This window comes from Acomys russatus, chromosome 4 (genome assembly GCF_903995435.1).
Source record: "Acomys russatus chromosome 4, mAcoRus1.1, whole genome shotgun sequence".
Classification (NCBI taxonomy): domain Eukaryota; kingdom Metazoa; phylum Chordata; class Mammalia; order Rodentia; family Muridae; genus Acomys; species Acomys russatus.
Window position 1 is genome coordinate 53,326,383 of NC_067140.1, and position 20,384 is coordinate 53,346,766.

Consider the following 20,384-nt stretch of genomic DNA (forward strand, 5'->3'; position numbering starts at 1 on the left):
AACTACCTAGCCAATTTCTATCTTACGTTCTTATGAATATATCAACCTTGATGACCCTATACTGGAAAATAATTTATTTAGGGGAAATTATCATCATAGATACCAGTCATCAGCTCTGGAAAAGATGTTACCTTTTCTTAAAGGTATATAGCCTCTAGTCAGAATCTCTGCTAATCTTTGCCGTAGGTCCTTGATAAAAACTTTTTCAAGCTGGGCATGGTGCTACACACTTCTGTGATTCCAGCACTCTGGGAGGCAGAGGCAGGTAGATCTCTGTGAGTTCGAGGTCAGCCCTGTCTACAAAGTGAGTCCAGGACAGCCAAGGCTACAGAGAAATCCTGTCTCAAAAAACAAAACAAAACAACAACAATAACAAAAACTCCAAACAACAAAAAACAAAAAAATCAAAACCCAAAAAATCTTCTGCAGAAGCACTCCTGGTAGCCAGGCAGGATCTTGGCAAGAAGTTGAGTACTCAAGCACTGTGTGAGGTGCTTTTGTGTTTTATAGAATTTTTTTAAAGACAAAAGGGCAAAGATAATAAAATATCTATATCCTTATTACCCAGTGAATCACTGTCACCATCTTTGTCCCAGCTTTCTATCTAAATCTCTTACTGTTTTTGTGGTAGTGATCACAACAGAATTGGGCTGTGAAATTTACCTTCTTCTAGAGACATAGAAGTGATGAAACTGTGATTTCCACTTGGGGTTATTTAAGATTGGGTATTAGCAGTGTGCCACCAAGTTAGTAAGTCTGTGGGTGAACTTAGATAATCCAAAATGATACTAGCCAGCCCAAATGATTGAGAGTGACCCAGTGCTAGTAACTTAGTGGATTGTGCGTGTGTAACAGAAGCAGTGGTTCCCCTGGTAATGAAACTCCACCTCTGGCCACCAGGAAACCACTGGGACTCTGGACACAGCACAGCCTCGGGTTTGAGATGCTCCTGGGTGCTTACAGGAGAGACTTGTTAGATGCTAGTTTGATGTTACTCCTCTTTCATGCATTGCATACTCAGGTCTAGGATGAGAACACCCTTGGAAAGATAATGTAGTTGTACAAAGGGCAAAGTTCACCTCCAGGCCACTTACCTAAAGGGTGGAGTGTAGAAATTATCTTGGCAGGGATCTGTCTAGTGAAAGAAGCAAGCAAACAGACCCCTTTGAAGTGGGTTTACAGGACATCTACCGATCTGAAGCTGTTTTTCCTGCAAGGTTAAATGGTTGTTTTTGAAAGCACTGGCCATGACTTTGTATTAACTTAGGGAGTTTAACAGTCACAGAAAGGATGGTGTCTCAAAGGGAATCTTGTGAATTGTTTTGGAAGTAAGTGTGCCTACCCTACCACCTAACATCTTTGTCTCAAATGTTATTAGTTATTCGTTCTTGAGACACAACTGTTGTGATGAATCTAATCTGTCTGTGTAATAGTCAAGAGAGTAGAATAGGTGAAGACAGATTGTAGAAATTGGTCAAGTGGAGCACTGAGCACAGTGAACTAGCTCCAAATAATAGGAGCTTCATGATTTTTTTTTCACATGGTAAGAATAAATCTCACGCAGCCAGGCGTGGTGGCGCACGCCTTTAATCCCAGCACTCGGGAGGCAGAGGCAGGCGGATCGCTGTGAGTTCGAGGCCAGCCTGGTCTACAAAGTGAGTCCAGGATGGCCAAGGCTACACAGAGAAACCCTGTCTCGAAAAACCAAAAAAAAAAAAGAATAAATCTCACTCTGTTCCTGAGAGTAAAAGTAGAATGAACAGATGGAAGTTGAAGGAAAGTCAGCAGACTTGTTCTACATATACAGACAGAAACTAAGTTCCTAATATGGTTTGTCTGATGGGAATAGGTTGTATTGGGGAGTTGGAAATCATCTTAGTTTCCAAGGGAGAGAGATTGATTGTGATTTTTTTTTTTTTTTTTTTTTTTTTTTTACAGAAACAAGTGCTGGGTTTTGTGTCAGGTGGGTCTAGATCTTCTGAGGTTCCTTGTAATTGTGTAGGGTCCATGCTTTTTGGTTTTTCGAGACAGGGTTTCTCTGTATGTCGCTGGCTGTCGTGGAATTCGCTCTGTAGACCAGGCTAGCCTTGAACTCGTAAGATCCATTCACCTGCCTCTGCTTCTCAAATGCTGAGATTAAAGATATGCACCACCACTGCCCACCAGGGCCCCTGCTTTTAACTCTCTATGTGCTGCCCTGTTTCTTCAGATTTCCACCCTCACAAAATTTATATTTGTATAAAAATGAAACAGTGCTTAGTTTTAGAGAAATACGCTACAGCTTGAGATTTATAAATGCAGAAAAAGTTATTGACCTTCACTAGTTGTTTTTGACAAAGAAAGCAGAGTGCAGGTTTCATTTGTGCCACAGAAATTGCTCATGATTTCCCTCCCTCGTTCTCTCGGTCCTCCCTCTCTCCCTCCTTCCTGGCATTCGTTTTCATTCACCCTGGAAAGTAAGTGTCCAGTGTCTTTCTTGATCACTCTCCTCTGTCTTGTGAGGCAGGGTCTTTTACTGAACCCTGAATTCACCAACCAGCTAGTCAGGTTAACCTAGCTCGCCAGTTTGTTTCAGGGATCTTGTCATCACCTCAGAAATGTTGTGATTACAGATGTGCCCTGACATCCACCTGGCATTTACATGGTTGCCTGGGATTCAAATTCCATTCCTCTTGTTTGCAGGCTTGTGCAGCAAACATTTATTCATTGATAAGGCAGCAAGTATCAGTTTTTTGTATAACTCAGTGGCTGGAGAAAGAGAGCCTGTGCTTAGCATACATAATCCCTGGGTTCAATCCCCACTGCAATTTTTTCCCTGTTTGCATAGTTTTCTTATGCAAACATTTTAAAGATCAACTTGACATTTTCTGAATGACATTGCTGCATTCATAATATTCCACAATGTAATCTACACAATCTATAAATACAGTAAATACAACTAAGGAGTATGTTAAAAGTTACTTCTTCAGATGTAGAACCATGCTTAGTATTTTGGTTCATTCTAGTTTTGTTTGATATAAAAGCTGTTGACCTAAATGGGTAAGCAATAATAGAATGGTTTGAGTTTGTGGGTCTTGAAATAGTTGAAAATTGTTATCTGTGTTGATTTGTAGCCATGGGTAAATGTGTTCTCTATGTCTTCAGTGTGATCGTTAAAACTTCAGAAATGATAGTCTTAAATTTTTTTTTAAAGTTCTGGCTGTTTTTATTTCTGTGTTGTGACACTCCTTTCCCCTCTGAGTAAAGACCATGGTTTGGAGGTATGCCTTTTTGCTCTAAAGCCACACTTCTCTTGATGCCTTGTATGGGAGTCATGAGGTTGATTTGAAGCCAGAATTGATCCTAGTTACAAAGCTGCTTGTAGCATCTTGTGTATTCCCTGAGGTTGTGGGTAGCTGAACCTTACTTAAGTGGTTAATGAGCTCAGGGCAACTGAATGGTAGTCACTCTGAGTCACATGTTTTGAAGTTGGGCCATGATTATGGGATTGAATTTTTTCCTTGGGTGCTACTGGTTTACACTTAACACCGATAAAATTGCAACTAATGGAGAATGTCCACTCTAGCCAAAGGTTACTTTGATGTAAATGAAGCCTCTTTTCTAGGCACATCCTAACTCAAAGCACAGAACAGACCAGGGTGGCTGGGAATTGAGTCCTTGCCCAGGCTCTTCCAAGATGCAGTCTTGTCAGTGGACGTTGTTGTCAGAATTAAACATGTCCTGAACTCAGTTTCTCAGGCATCTCCATTGCCAAATGGACCAACAGTTTAATACTTTTAGAGCTCAGATTATTTTGTTCATTGTTTTTTATATTCTGAAAGAAGAAAATGAGTGTTACCTCTGTGTCTTCTGAACAAATACGCTTGTAGAAATTATCTCAGACTGAGATCATGGTGTTTCCTGCTGTTTTGAAGTCTTACTTCCTTGTACTTAACTGTGTCAGCTTGTATAGAGTTTGCTTCATATTACTATTTAGTTGTAGAAGATTTACTTTTAGTCCCTTGCTAATGAACCTCTAGTAAGTTCCTTCTCTTCTTTATTAAACTTTGTGCATAAAGTCTATTTTTCTGGAATTTCTGGATATAAAATTTCTGGCTCTGAGGGTTTATATGTGTGTGTAGTTTTTCAATTTTGGAGAGAGATGCCAAACTGTACTATAAACACATTGTAGGTTCTCACATACCCGTAGCCAGTATAGAATAATGCATTGTATTAATACTGTTATTACACTTAATTAGTGCAGTAGGTGAAAAAGTCATCCCAATAGTAATTGATTTGTACTTTGGTGTCTTAGCAATGGAGGTTGAGTAATGCTACAACACTGTATTGATCAGTGTTGGATATTGAAACTTTTCTTTGCTTACAACCGAACTTTCATAAAATATTTTACTGTCTTAATAGAGACTGATATGACATGTTAACAAACCAATATGAAAGTTGGGGCTTTTCATAGTTTTCTTTAATTTTCTCAGTGATTGTATATTGAACATCTACTATCTCAAATAATACGGTATAAGATACAATAGAAAAGACCCACTTTACATGGGTCATTGACCATGTTAATAGGAGACGGACACAGCTATTAAATTAGACTATTTCAGTCATATGTATTAGGATGACAACATGTCAGTATTTGGGGAGAAATCATTAGCTGATACTGAAGAATAAAGCATTCAGTTAGTTGCATAGTTCCAGGGTAATCAAGTGGAGACACTGGGTTAAAAGAAAGATGTCTAAGGAATAGCAGATGCTGTGTGGTTGAAATACAGTGAGGGAGCATTGTGGGTAGTAAAAACGTAGGCCCTACACATGAGTTTACTGGGGCCTTTCCGTTTTGGCTTTAATGTTGAAAGGTTATATATTAACCACTGAAATGAAAGGAAAAAAAAAAAAAACAATGGAACTAAGTTTAGCTGAGTCACTAGGATAGAGTGATGTTTCTTAATTATATTGTCTACAGATTCTGAAGTGTGCTAGATTTATAGTTTTTATTGCTCTATAGTTTTAGAAAAGATAACTGAGTGGACATGATGTCTCATACCTGTAATCCTGGTATTTTTGAGGCTGAGTCAGGTTGCTGTGTTTGGAGGTAGCCAGGCTATGGAGTGAGTTCCAGACCAGCCTGCGCGACAGTATCAGACCTAGTATCAAAAACAAACCTAAGGTCAGCTTCATGCATAAGGAAAAGATGGCAAAAACATGTATATCTCTACAGTGCTGAAGAGTCATTACTACTTACCTTAAGGTAAAGTGGAAAGTGGAGCGCAGCTGGTCCATGTGTGAGGAACCAGGAGCTTTCACATAAGCAAGATGCCCAACTTCTCTAACTAGAGTGAAACCTTCCCAATACTGAGCATCCACTCCCACAAGGCAGCAGCTGTACTGAAGTGTTGCCTCCCGCACTGATGTGCTACCCAGCTCAAAGCTGCTTTCTTTGCTTTTGTGACACCGGTGTGTAGGCCACTGAGAAAATGCAAATGTTTATTTATAGTTACTAGTTCGTTTTTACAAAGCAGATTCTAAAGCGATTTGGATTAACAAAAGATGACAGAATCTGCATTTTAAAACATAATTCATTATTGCCTGCAACTGAAGAAATGAGTGTCCCACATTTATTGTGCCAGTTTATTGCATCTGCATTCAAATTACGTTTCAACATAGGATTTACTTCTGATGTTTAAGTAAAACCACTGTCTTGAGTTTACTTATCTTTTAAGTTACCCTCCTATATTAAGTATCATGACTCCTATCACTGAGTTTTAATTTTAAAAGGAGTATTTCTCCCAAAAAGGTTAGCCTGGCTTACAATCTTTCTCATAGGCTTTTGATTTACTTCTAAAGCTTCCATTAAATACATGGTATAATAACATCAGAGTAAAGCACCTCATAAATTTGATGGTAATTTACAAATATTTCATTATTAAAGTTAGTTGTATTTGAGTACTTTGATAGGAGCTATGCATTATTATCTTGGGTACCTGATACTTTTAATGTATTGTTTTGTGTGCGTGCATATGTGCAAACACGTGTGGAAAGGCTAGAGGTCAATATCTAGTGATCAATTTTCACTTTATTTTTTGAGACACAGTGTCTTACAGAACTCGGAACTCACTGTTACTGAGCTAGATTGGCTGACCACCTTGACACAGTGATCCTTCCATTTTTGCTTCCCCAGTGCTGGGGTCACAGGTGCACATTACTGTGCCCACCCATTGATGAGGTTGCTGAGGATCCAAACTCAGGCCTTATTATTTGCGTAGCAAGCACTTTACCAACTAAGCCTTAATATATTAGTTTATTTTTAAAAATCCAGTGATTTTTGCTTGCCCTATTGTAAACACAAACAAACAGACAAACATGTCACATGGATAGGCGTGGTCACTCGGGCTCTCTGTTTCTACCTTTGGATAATCTTAGCGCTCATCATGAGCGTGCTTTGTTGCTTTGGGCCTGTGGTGAGAAGGGCATGTCATGGAACAAAGCTGCTCCCCCTATGGGAGGAAGAGTGTAGGGTAGGAGAGGGTTTCTGTTTTCCAAGTAGCACCCCAGGCTGGTGACCAAGCCATATACCGTGCTGAAAGCTTAGTGTAGGTTAGCAGTTGCTCTGCACAAAGTCCTGACAGGTTTGTAGTCTTGGAGATGATTTAATTCCTGCAGTTTTTGTCTCACCCATTTGTTTCTTAATGCTTTTTCTGCCTGAGCTTTGCTGAAAGGCATAGGTCTAGAATTCTACCTTCTAGCTTTGTCCATGAACACACTGCTATATTCACAAGCAGTATTAAAATAGTATCAGGATTCAAATAGCATCTTCCTAGCTGCCTTTCTATCTTTGCTTTCTGGTTATTCCAAGCTTTCTTGATTCTATTTTTTAGTGTAATTATTCTTAGATTTTAATCATATTCCCCAGCATAGAAGGCTAGAATAATTTCATTTTTTAAAAAAATATATTAGGCCGTCTACCAGTAAGTTCTTCATTTGAACTCATTTTACTTATTATTCAGGATCTTCCAGCTCATGCTTGGATAGTTTATATTGTATTTTATATCTTGCACCATGTTGTCACAGTGTCCATTTCTAATTTTAGTCTGCCAGGCACACCTGGACTCTTTTCACCTGTAGAGACGACCTCCCCTCCTTTTATTATCTTTAGCGCTTCATTCCCTCTTTACTCTCACGTTTTCTTCATTAAATGAAAGTGTGTTTGATTCAGGAATTAGCAAATAAACTAAGATAGATAGAAAAGTTAATTAGACAGTAGAACTCAGTTCGAGGATTTTTTAACAATAAGAGAAACTTTTTTGGTGCTGTAAGGATTTTATGAACTTAGAACTGATGAGGTGGTGGTCAGTGAAGAACTCTTACCTAGAGCCAAATTTTAAATGAGGTTCAATCTATTTTAAAAATAAGTCCCTTTGTTTTGAAGGCTTTTTTTTTTTTCCCTATACTTGAGAACCTACATTGCAGAGAATGTGTGAAATTTCTCACTGGCATTTATATACTGTACCTACACATGGGTAGTTGTGTGTTTGTGTACTATGCATATGTGCAATATGTATATTACTGAGTGTAAGAGAGTCCTCTGTACCTTCACCAAAGAAATCCAGTAGTCTGAAACTCTGAAGAATGAGATAAAATGATTTCTTTGTGTGCTTTGCTAGTGTTTATGTAAATGTAAATACAGTTTTTGATTGGATCTGAGAGGTACTTTAAAGCTTTATGCTATGTTTCTTTTTTGTCTGTGCTGGGCAATGAAACCCAGGGCTGCCAGCTTGAGGGGCACATGCCCCACCACTGAGGTACTGAATGTATTTTAGTCTTTATCCTATGACTTAGGAACACTTATGTGTGAAATTAGGTCAGTGGAAATAAAAGAGTTAATTTAAGGATCCCTCACTGCAAGAAGAACTTCATTATTGTAGTCTACCAGGGAATGCTTGCAGAAGAGATTGTATTGTCCTACCCAAAGGATCTCTTTTCTTTAAAACAAATCAGCCACCAGACTTCATCTTTTAAAGGCTTCGTTCAATTCAGGGCAGTGTGTATCCTGGCTTTCCATTCTCAAAGCCTATCCTGTGCTAGCTCTGATCTGGCCAAATTTGTCAAAACTGTAGCTCGCTCTCTGCTTTTAGACTCAAGACACTTATTTGCTCATATTTCAGAGTATACTATCACAATATCCTTTTCTTCCTCTTATTTTTGCCTCTTCTAGTAACTTGTTTTTTGAAACAAGATTACATGTAGCTTATGCGGTGACTTGGCTAGGAATTCAACCAGACCATGAATTCCTGATCCTCAAGTGTTAAAGGATTATTAATATTTAATATTGATTCATATAATTATTAAGTTGGCAGTTATTCCTTAACCTGCTATTATATAAATAAATAGACACAGAAGCCTGTTAGATTTTTAATAAGCTTAATGCACTGCAGCTGGGCACATAGCAACCCTTTAAGCTATCTTGTCTGCTTCCCAGCCAAAACCCTCATCAATACTTGCACATTTTCCATTTGGGCTGCTTCTCCCGGATTTCTTTTATGTGAAGACTTTAGTTCAGGTTGATGGTTTTTGATTGTTTAGTTTACCTGCTAACAATCCATTAAGAGTGGAGAGATAACATCAGAGAAATTTTAAAAATAGTATCATATAGATGTTAAATGCATAGAATTCACAAACAAGAGAAGCCTTCATAGCCTCAGCCAAGATGTGAGATTCTTCTGAGTTATTATATCGGAGAAAAGAGCGTTCTCTAGGAGAAAATATAAAAGTAAGAATATTCATTTATTTTTGAGTACATTACAACACATTCTTTCTCTGTAATATCCCTTTATATTTAAAGATTTTTAAAAAAATTTTTAATGTATATATGTCTGTACCATATGTGTATAGTGCTACAGAAGCCGGAAGGGGGTGCCAGATTCCCTGAGAGTAGATTTATAAAGGGTTGTGAGCTGCCATTTGGGTGCTGGGACTCAGACCCAGGTCCCCTGGAAGAACAGCCAGTGTTCTGAACTGCTCAGCCAGCTCTCGAGCCCCTCCCCTTGCATTTTAAAACTAACTTCCAGTATCGTATCTATTAATTTACTTTCATGTAATTACAGAGCAGTCGTCAGAATTAACATGAGCTGTTTGAACTAACAAATGTAGACCAGGTTACCCTTGATGATAATAGTTGCCCCCCATTGACTTGCTATTTGCTTGGTCACTATACCTGTATAGTTTTAACAGAGTTGATTCTGTGTACATTTCACTTAGTTTTTGGTGTTTATTTTTGATATAACATACTCACCATTTTCAGTGCTGCCTTTTTTAGTTATGTTCCTTGAATTCTGTTTTTTATTGGACTGTGCTACTGTAGGACATTAAATTTTTAGTAAAAATTAAATCAATTTATATTGCATTTAAGGGGAAGGAGTGTTTAAAATTTCAAAGGTCCCACAGTCCCACAGTTTCTATTTCCAGATTAGTGTGGCCGCTTAAGAGGAAGTTTCTAAACTGCCTTCTGTGGATGAAATGTTAGCAGCATTATGTAACTGTGCGAACACCACTGAAGAGTGCTAAGTTCTGACTGAATTCTTCTCATTTGCCTGTTTAAGTGACCTTGTAGTGCCCACATGCCAAAGTCACTCTTGAAAGGTCTTTAGAAGAAGAATGTTAGCCACATTTTATGTCTCCTTTATCTGTTTCTGTTACTCTTATCTTCACCTATTCAGGTATTTATTGACTGTCTGCAGTTACCTGTAAGACTCAGGTGTTGACCATGTTTTAGAACACCCGGATGGTGGTTTTCAGTACTCCACGAGAACTTACTCCGTTTCTTCCTTGTTAGTCTGTTGAGGAATCTGGGTCCCTGCCACTGAGTCCCTATCTTTGTTGTATCCCTAGTTTGATTGCATACCCTTAAGGCTGGCAGCTTATAGCTTACTCAGCCTACCTGCATTAAATGACAAGATGTTACATGGACTTTTATCATGCATATAGCTAAATATTTGTCCCTACATGAATTTGGAAAAGTAAGTGCTTTTCATCTTTGCTAAATGAATGTATATGAACCTTGGAGAGTATCACAGTGTTTTTCAGGAATCATAGAAATTCAATGTAGCAAGTTTTTCTGGCTTTCTTAGCAAAAGCCATCTTCTAAAATTGAGAGTAAAAGGACTTCCCTTCTCAGGATGATCCTCAAAATTCCTTGACCAGTGATCTATCACCAAATGCTGTGGCTACTACCCCATGTAGCCAGGAAAGTACTATTTCATCCTACCTATAAGCCCACAATTGTCCTTAAGGCCTCTCTCGTAACATAGATAATACACATTATAATGACTGAGCAATAATTATGTTACTAACAACACAGAAATGAGAATAGACGTGTGTGGCTTTGTAATAAAGAATTTCTCAGATAGCTATATTAATCTAAGTTAGAAAAGGGAGCAGCACCTGTTTTTTGCTTTAAGTATGATTAAGCATACTAGCCATCAAGTTATCTGAGTCTTGGATTCACACCCTATTTGATGGAAACATTTACAGAATAATTCCTTCTGTTTGTTTCTTCCTAGCTCCTCTTAGAAGTCTACCTTTTATACATCCCATGGGAAAGTGTCAGCTTTTCTTCAGACAGGACCTTGCTCGAGCTACCTGTGTAGTTTCCACAGAACAGCTACCATATCTCGTGAGATATGCCCAGGACCTTTGGAAGGAGCATATGATGGGTGCTCTAGAAAATAGTATGGGAACGACTGCAGTACCAGGCTACACGGGAGCAAGTTAGTAGGGCATGGAGCATTATAGGCAGTAACTAGCTGGGAACAGAGGCACCTGTACTTCCAAGTTGTTAAAGGGTGCATGCATTATGTAGAGAGTTTGGATATCATGGAGGGGAGCATGTTCACATTTCAAATTTTATTGCATATTTATAGATTATCTAAAACCTACTGTACTAATTTATATTTTAATATTCTCACTGTCTTCTGAGCTAGCAAATGTGTTGGCATGTGATCATCTTTAGATGGCCTATGGATGTTATTCATAATCTTATTTTTTCCTTTGAGCTAACTTCTTCATGTTTACCATACTTGGAGTTAATTACCTTCTCATTTTCTTGTCTTTTTTTTTTTTTTTTTTAGGTTTGTTCCTTGAACATTTCATACATGTATAGTTTTGGAGTTTTTGTTTTTTAGAGGAATGCCTTCTTTTGTTTGTTTGTTTGCATGTATTATTTGTGGCAAAGAGAATAAATAGTGTATTCTCCATTTCTCCCCTGCCTTCAAAAGGCTCTTACCCTAAACCCTGAAATGCATACTTATGCTAGCAACCTTGAAAGTGTGTGAGAAACACTTAAAGAAATGCTCAACCTCCTTAGTCATCAGGGAAATGCAAATCAAAACAACTCTGAGATTCCATCTTACACCCATCAGAATGGCTAAGATCAAAAACTCAAGCGACACCACATGCTGGTGAGGATGTGGGGAGAGAGGAACACTCCTTCATTGCTGGTGGGAGTGCAAACTAGTACAGCCACTTTGGAAATCTATCTGGTGCTATCTCAGAAAAATGGGAATAGGGCTTCCTCAAGACCCAGCTATTCCACTCCTTGGAATATACCCAGAAGATGCTCCAGCACACAACAAGAAAATTTGCTCAACCATGTTCATAGCAGCCTTATTATAATAGCCAGAACATGGAAACAGCCTAAGTGTCCCTCAGTAGAAGAGTGGATAAAGAAACTGTGGTACATATATACTATGGAATACTATTCAGCTATTAAAAACAAGGAATTCCTGAAATTTGTGGATAAATGGATTGAGCTAGAAATGATCATCATGAGTGAGTTAACCCAGAAGCAGAAAGAATCAAATGGTATATACTCACTTATATCTGCATACTAGCCCAAGGGGCATGTCCCACGAAAGCCTTCACTTACCAGGAAACTGGGACAGAGGGAAAGGCATCCTATTGGGACTCTAAATGAGAGACGCATGGGAGAATAGCAAAATAAAAGGATACAGAGGGTCCTAGAAATCTACAAGTAGAACAATATGATAGGCAGATTTGGGCCCAGGGGTCCCGCTCAAACTAAGGCACCAGCCAAGGACAATACAGGAGGTAAACTTTAAACCCCTTCCCAGATCTAGCCAATGGTCAGAATATTCTCCACAGTTGAGTGGAGAGTGTGATATGACTTTCTCACGTACTCGGGTGCCTCACATTTGACCATGTCCCCTGGAGGGGGAGACCTGGTGGCACTCAGAGGAAGGACAGCAGGTAGCCAAGAAGAGACTTGATACCCTATGAGAATATATAGGGGGAGGTAATCCCCCTCAGGAACAGTCATAGGGGAGGGGAATAATGGGAAAATGGGGGGGGGGAGGATACAAGGGAAGGGATAAACATGGAGATGTAACAAGAATAAATTAATAAAAAAAAAGAAAAGAAAAAAAGAAAGTGTGACTGAAGTTAGCATTACTATAGAGAGCTTGGATGACTTCAGTGGGCCCAGTCTGATCCCATAGATTTCTAAAAGTGGCAAAATTTCCCCCAACTGTGGAACTGTGATCAGAGAGTAGTGATGGAAGACTCATACAAAAGTAGTATTCCTCGTTTTGATGGGGGAGAGGGCTGTAAACTGAAGAGTGTTAATGGCTTCTAGGAGCTGTTTCTTTCCTAGAGCCTCTTGAGTGCAGCATTGCTAATACCTTGGGGGTTTGCCCAGTAAAATTACGAACTTTCAAGTCATAGAGCAATCGTTATTTTTTTTTTTTTTTTTTAATATCAATAGCAACAGAAAACTGTATGTAGTCAGGCATGGTGGCACACGCCTTTAATCCCAGTACTCAGGGAGGCAGAGGCAGGGGAATCTCTGAGTTCGAGGCCAGTCTGGTCTACAAAGTGTCCAGGACAGCCAGGGCTACACAGAGAAACCCTGTCTGCAAAAAACAAAAACAAAAAAGAGAATTGTGAGCATGCACATGCATCTGTGTGTGTGTGTGTGTGTGTGTGTGTGTGTGTGAGAGAGAGAGAGAGAGAGAGAGCGAGAGAGAGAGAGAGAGAGAGAGAGAGAATCAGTTTGCTGCTTGCTTTTTTTTTTTTTAAGCTCTGTATTGTTTATGGTGTTCGCTATGTAGGAGTATATAATATAGTCAAATTTATCTCTGTTTAATGCTCTATAATATTTTTATTTCATGAGGAATTCTAGTATCAATGTTTACTTCTCTTTACCCCACTTTTTTCCTTTGCTCTCTCATCATTTCTCCATGCTGGATCAACCTAGGGTCTTGAGAATTCTAGGTATGTAGGCAAGAGATCAAAGCCAGTTGTTTTCCTTAATTACTCTCCACCTTGTTTTTTGGAGCATGGTGTCTTCCTGAGTCTGAAGCTCACTGATCTGCTAGCCTTGCTAGCTAGCAAGCCACAGGGATTCCCCTCTGTCCAATCTCCACAGTGCTAGGATTACCGGTACTTAAGTCCTCATGCTGGTACAGCAAGTACTCTAAGACTCAGCTGTCTCCCATCGTTCTGCTATGTATTTTGCAGACAGGATCTCATTATGTGTAGCCCAGGTTGGCCTTGAAATCACTATCATTATTCTACTGTGTTCTTCAGATTTGCAATTTTGGCGTCATGTGCCAGTTGCCAGTTTCTAAGTATGTACTCACTCTGGCAAGTTGATGGTATTGTCAATCAGAACCGTGAATGGTTCATTCTAAAAAGGTATTCGACACCTCTATTTATCCTTTAGGTTAAAAAAAGAAAAGTGCTCCTCTTGAGGACTTCCTAGATGTCTGACTTGGCTACATGGGCTTCCATTCTGTTATAATTTGTGGCAGACTAGAAACGTGATCATTGCTTCTTAGCTATGATTATTAATCTTTACTCAAAGTTTTAAGAAGGCCAATGCCTCCTGGGTTTCTTCTACAAAACCATTGTAAATACAAATTGAGACATTTCCAGAATATGCATATTAGCCACCTGACTTTGAGTAGACACAAGTGCATTTCACACCATATCTTACTTCTCACAATGCTGTGATAATAGGCATTATTCTACTTTGCAGGCCAGGAAAATGGGACAGGGAGAGCCTAAGGTTATAGCTTTTAACTGGTGGCATTGCTTTAAAACTTTAGATATTTATATTGCAAAATGCAGTTTTAAAAATTAGAATATAGAGCCGTGCGTGATGGCCCACACCTTTAATTCCAGCACTCGGGAAGCAGAGGCAGGCGGATCACTTTGAGTTCGAAGCCAACCTGGTCTACAAAGCGAATCCAGGACAGCCAAGGCTAACACAGAGAAACCCTGTCTTGACAAAACAAAACAAAAAATTAAAATGTAGAAACAGTTTTTAAAAATCAGGTGTCTGGGTCTATACTTCGATTCCATTGGTCAACAAAGAAGCCAGAAATACACATTGGAATAAAGACAGCATCTTCAGCAAAGAGTGCTGGTCGGACTGGATGGCTGTGTGAAGAGCGTGTGTGAAGAGTGCTGGTCAGACTGGATGGCTGTGTGAAGAGCGTGAACACATTCATGTTCATCACTCTGCACAAAACTCAGCTTTAGGTGCATCAAGGACCTCAATATAACGCCAGATGCCCTGCATCTGATAGAAGAAAAACGGGGAATGAAGTAGAGTTACCTGGGAAGAGGTTACCTCAGTTGCCCATAAAATTAGCCGGTACACATGGCTGTGGGGAGTTTTCTTGATTCATAGTTGAGATGGGAAGGCCAGTCTCTCCATGCGTGGTCTTCATGGGTTAGTCCTGAGCTGCATTAAGAAGCAGCTTTCTTCCATGGTCTCTGCTTTGTTCCTGCCTTCACATTCCTGCCTTGAGCTTTTGTCTTGACTTCCTTTGATGACAGATTGTAAGTATAAGCCAAATAAACCTTTTCCTACCCCAAGTTGGTTTTGGTCATTTTTGTAAAAGCAGACGAAAACATGCTAGGACACACAGATGTAAAGAACATAGAGATGCATACATATAAACATCCTGTGTTATGAGTTCTCGCCAATATATACTATTTGTTCTACTTTTTGAGAAAATTGGCCATTTTATGCTTATTTACACTACACTCTGATTACATTTATTTACTCCCACCACCCCAATCTCCCTCCTCTTACTCTTGCAGGAAAACACTCCTCTGGCTCCTCCTACACTCATGTCTCCCCTTCCCTTCCTTCTTTTCCTCTCCTCCCTTGACTTCCTTTCCCTTCCTATCCTTGTTTTTCCTTACTCAGAGTGATTCCCTTTCCCTGAGACAGAAGATAGTGCTGCTTTGTGTGCATCACACAGTCCCTCACCACATTTCTCTCCATTCTTCCCTTCCCACAGCCCTTTGGCAGCCAGTGTTTCATGGGCTTCAGTGGGCATGGCATACATGTATCATTTGGACGTACTCAGCAGTCATGGGTCCCTGCTTTAAATATCACCCACTTCAGAAAGGCTTCTCTGACCAAGGCTAAGAGCTACATTAGTATATGCACAGAAACATAAATATTTAGAAGACCGTTTAGCTATGAGTTCGTAGGGCAGAACAACAGAAGATTCCCTCACAGGCCTAAAAAATTAATAGACTTTGGAAGCCAAGACTTAGTATTGGATAGAATGCCATCTGACTTTGGATTGATGCTTAGTACCCGGGAAACGTTTATTCTACTTTTTAGCTTTAATATAGAAGAATAATTTGGACTTAGAACTTTCTAGTCATACTCAGCCCTTAATTTTCTTACTCAAGTGTAAAAATAACTGCCCTGAGGATGAGTATGGCAAAGATCTGTGAAAGATTTTTTTTTTAAACCCAAATTAATCTCCTCCCATGCTTACCATATTTTGCATTCTTTTATCTCAGTAATGAGTAATAATCTTCAGTATAGTGTACAAGGCTTAATTATTGACTATTAAGCCAAATGTGGCGTGTGTCTATAATCCCAGCACTCAGGAACTGAGGCAGAAGGTCCCAAGTTTGACATAAACCCAGGCTACCTAGTGAGATCCTGCCCTTCCCTCCCCCAAGAAAGGGGGTATTAGTGATCTCTGTTACATCTTTGCCTGAGAGGCATGAAGCCTCTACAGGAAAGGAAATATAGTTTTCCTATTATGTGTATGACTTAAATAGTGCACACCAGTTAAGTGAATAGATGAGTGAATTTTAATGTGGTAGGTTTTTCAGTATCTGCCTTAGTATTTAAATGGTAAATGTGTGCCTGAAATATGCCATAATGAAAGCATTTAAATAATATCCCATTGTAAGCACACATGGGTTGGGTAGGGGAGACAGACAGCTAGTTCTTATACTGAACATACCTCTTAGGAGTCCAGTCTAGGAGTTTTTAATTTGTGGGGAAAAGGGGTAGGTAATTATCTTTTACTATTGGAAAATGGTAGTTTTCCTGTCCTGTGTATAGATGGCTTTCACATCTTCAAGATTTTCTCTCATGCTCTTGTATTTATTTCCCGTTGCTGCTGGGACAAATTTCCACAGGCCCAGCGCCTTTAAGACAGTAGAAATTTGTTATATTGTTGCTTGGAAGCCAAAAATTGAAATAAGCTTTTAGTAAGCTCACATCAAGATTTGTGTCAGTTGATAAATTAAAGAAGAGGATAGAGTCAGAGGCAGAGGAGAGAAAAACTAGGAAAACTACAAACAGGCAATTAGAAATACTTAGGAATTAGATCTGAGAGAAGCCAGAGCAGTACAAGAGATTCTGTTTTGTGTAGCCGTGGTTCTTAAATTAATTGAAAAAGTTATGTGCTACCCCTATAAAAGAAAATATACATATGGTTAAAGAGCTTTACGTTTCAATACAAGTATATATGTGTGTTTCTGGGGAAGGGCGTAGCTGGGCTGATGAGATTTCTCAGTGACTGAGAGCTCTTAATATTTCAAAGGTCCCAGTCACCCATATTAGGTGGCTTGCAACAGCTCCGGGGCTTCTGATTTCCTCTTCTGACCTCTGCAGACACTGCATCTATGCACGCACATCCACGCGCGTGCGCGCACACACACACACACACACACACACACACACACACACTCCCTCATTAATGTGCACATATACATAATTTGAAGAAAAAAACCCCAAAGTTCAAAGAAACACAGTTTGGGGAATTCATAGTACATTCCAAGTTATACAAATGGGACATTAAGAATTTCTGATCTAAACAGCAAAATTCTCAATAGATAATAAATATTCAAGCCCTATTACTAGGATAATAAATCTTTCGTATTAAATAAGCTTTACAGCATCCTTTGAAAAGTTGAAAAAAGGAATTGTGTGGCACAGGAGTGGAGATCACAGGAAACCTCGGGCAAATCTGTTTTCATCTTCTATTACATGGATCCTGGAGGTGAAACTCAGGTCACACAGTTTAATGGCAATCATCTTTACCCATTGAACCGTCTCTCCAGCCCCAAGAAGTGGGAGGTAGAGGGACTCAAACGTGAGTCCTGTAAGAGCAGTGTTAAACAATGGAGTCATCTCTTCGCCTCCCATAGGATATATAAGTAAACATAGTCTTAAGTACACTTTTAGGGAAGCAAAACTACAGTAATATTTCAAAAACGAAAATGAAACCAATGCCAATCAGTTACAGTCCTGTACGAGTCAGTGTTGTGCCAGGGTGCTTGGTAACTTCTTTTTCCAGTTGCTTAATTAACAGAGTATTAACTTATAACAATAAGATCGGACACAGAACTCATTTAGCACGAACAGTTAACTTCTGTGCTAGGCATTTTCCCATGGCTGTGAAAATACATTTAAAAACTCTCAAGGAAGAAGTTGTACTTTGGCTTAGAATGTCAGAGGTCTCAGTAGGTGATCATTTGACTGAGGCACTTTGGGTCTGTGGTGGGGAGTTCATCCTCTCTAACAGAGCTTCTTAACTCTTAGTGGGCAAGGAGGCAAAGAGGGGAAAGGAGCAGGGGTGTTACTATGTCCTCTAGGGCCTGCTCCTCACTTCCTCAGGCTAGTCTTACTTATAAACTTTCAGCTCCTAAGATATCAGCTGAGTACCAAGCCTTTAACACATAAGCCTCCAGGGGGCAGTGTTCCTTTTCTGGAGATGACAGGGGTTAAGGCAGCATCTTAGAGACAGAGAATTGGACTCAGCTGAGACAAGAAGTTTTTCTGTTTCTTGTCTAGTTTTCAGAACTATTGAAGAGAAATCTCATCCAGAACTACAGAAGATAAATCTATTCATTAGATCACTCAGTCTTGTGTTATACTGTAGTTGCTAATTCTACTACTGTCCTATAGGTGTTCAAATGAGCAGAGATTAGGAGTTTAAATGCCATACTAGTATAATTTAAAACCAAAAAAGAAAGCAAGAAAATCCTTTAAGAGCTCCTTCATTTGCCTTAAAGAAGCTAGCCTTGAGAAGCTGTTCATAATGCAACCTTTGTGCCCCTGTCTTTGAGCAGTTCTAAGGGGAGGATTGGCAAGAGACTAAAGAGCTAAATAGTAAAAGGTATAGATGTAGTAGTTCCCTGCAAAGCCAGTCCCATCAACTCATGCTGACTAAAGCAATAGAAAGTCACCACTGCGTGGCTTAGGATAACCAGAATGTAACTTCAGTTTTAAATGTTTTGTTGTCATCTACCTAAATAATAGTGTTTACTATGTGTGAGGCGCTGTTTGCTTGTAATGAAGATGGGTGCTATTATTTTGAACACGAGGCATAGAAGCTTTGGTGTCTTTTCAAAGATCTCAGAGCTTAGTACATGGCCAAACCTAGATCCAAATTAAGGACATTTAACTAGAATTCTCACTGTTTTTTTCTTTTTTAAATAGGGTCTCATTGTGTAGCCTTGGTTGGAATGGAACTTGATATGTTGACTACATTAGGCTAGGTTCAGTCCTACAAAGTTCCAAATGCCTCTGCTTCCTGAGTACTAGGGTTAAAGGTGTGTGCCATCATGGTCAACCAAATTCTCTTAACCACAGTACAGGGCAGTATAATAGTCTCTGCCAGAAGACTTGTGTCCAGAATATATAAAGAGCTTCTAAATGTGTGTGTGTGTGTGTGTGTGTGTGTGTGTGTGTGTGTGTGTGTGTGTGTATCTATGTGTATAATTTAATGGGCAAGCTGGGCATGTTGGCACATACTTTTAATCCCGGTACTCAGGCAGAGGCTGGTGGATCTCTGTGAGCGTTTGAGGTCAATCTGCTCTACATAGGTCAGTCTGGGATAGCCAGGGCCACACAATGAGACTTCTTTTGGGGAGGGGGGATTTAAAAAGAAGATAAGCAAATGGCCAAACGAAATGATGTTAACTATCATTCATCTTCAAAGAAACAATTAAAACAAGAAAAGTTGACAAATGGGACTATAATGTATACAGTCCAGTAAGATTTAAAATACTAAAAATACCAGGCATTAGTAGGATGTGGAACCCATGAAGCTATCAGTTTTGATGAAGTGTATAATTACAGTTAAAACTACTTTGGAAACAATTTGTTAACTTCCTACATGGTTAAACATGCAGCTGCCTTGTGACCTAATAATTGCATTTCTAGGTAATTAAGAGAAATGAAAGCATTACTAATACAAGACTTTCATAGGTCCTTGTCAGCTACATAGTGAGTTCTAGGCTAGCCTGAGTTATGTAAGACCCTCTCATTAAATTTAAAAAGATCTGTATAAGAGCTTGATCATAGCTTCCAAACTGGAATATCTAAGTTCCTCTTAGTGTAAGAGAAAATTAATAATGATTCAACTAGGGGACTATTTAACAAAATCCGCAAAATGAACTTCTGATACATGTAGCAGAACAAGTAAAAGAAAAGTATAATAATACTTCTTTCTTCAATTTATATGAAGGCTTAGCATGGGCCAAACTGTGTGGATGTTATAAATAAAAACAGAAAGAAGGAAAGGGGGGATTCTCTGGTATGGCAGAAATGGTATAACTTAATTTCCATGGTAGTCCTACATACCTTAGTCTGTGTGGTCTCCGATAAGATAAAGCATAAATGGGATGCAGTGTCATCCACAAACATTTCTTTCTCACACTTTAGGAGGATGAGAAGCTTATCTGTTGAGGGTCCACTTCCAGGGCGATAGGTGACTGACACCCTTCTGGCTTTGTCATTACATGGAAGAAAAAGTGAGGTAGCTTTTTAGAGTTTGTCTTCTAAGGCTGCTCACAACAATCATGAGGGCTTTGGCTTCATGACTCAAATATTCCACATTTGGGTTTAGACAGCAACACATTTTTGCGGGACATAAACACCTATAACAAGCTGCATATATACACATCTGTAGACTTTTGTGATGCCTCCGTATTTAAAATGGATGTATACTAATATGCATGAACTCACCTCAGTAAAATAAAGATTTACATGGTAGAGGTTAAAGGGATTAAAGAGAAGGAGAAATTATATTTTATAATTT

The 20,384-nt window shown here is 39.2% G+C and overlaps 1 protein-coding gene across 1 annotated transcript in view; it reads left to right on the forward strand.

The window, feature by feature from the left end:
• Positions 1-20,384, forward strand: part of Spred1 (sprouty related EVH1 domain containing 1) — a 72,540-nt gene that overhangs the window by 14,789 nt on the left and 37,367 nt on the right. The gene's annotated exons all lie outside the window — the stretch shown is intronic.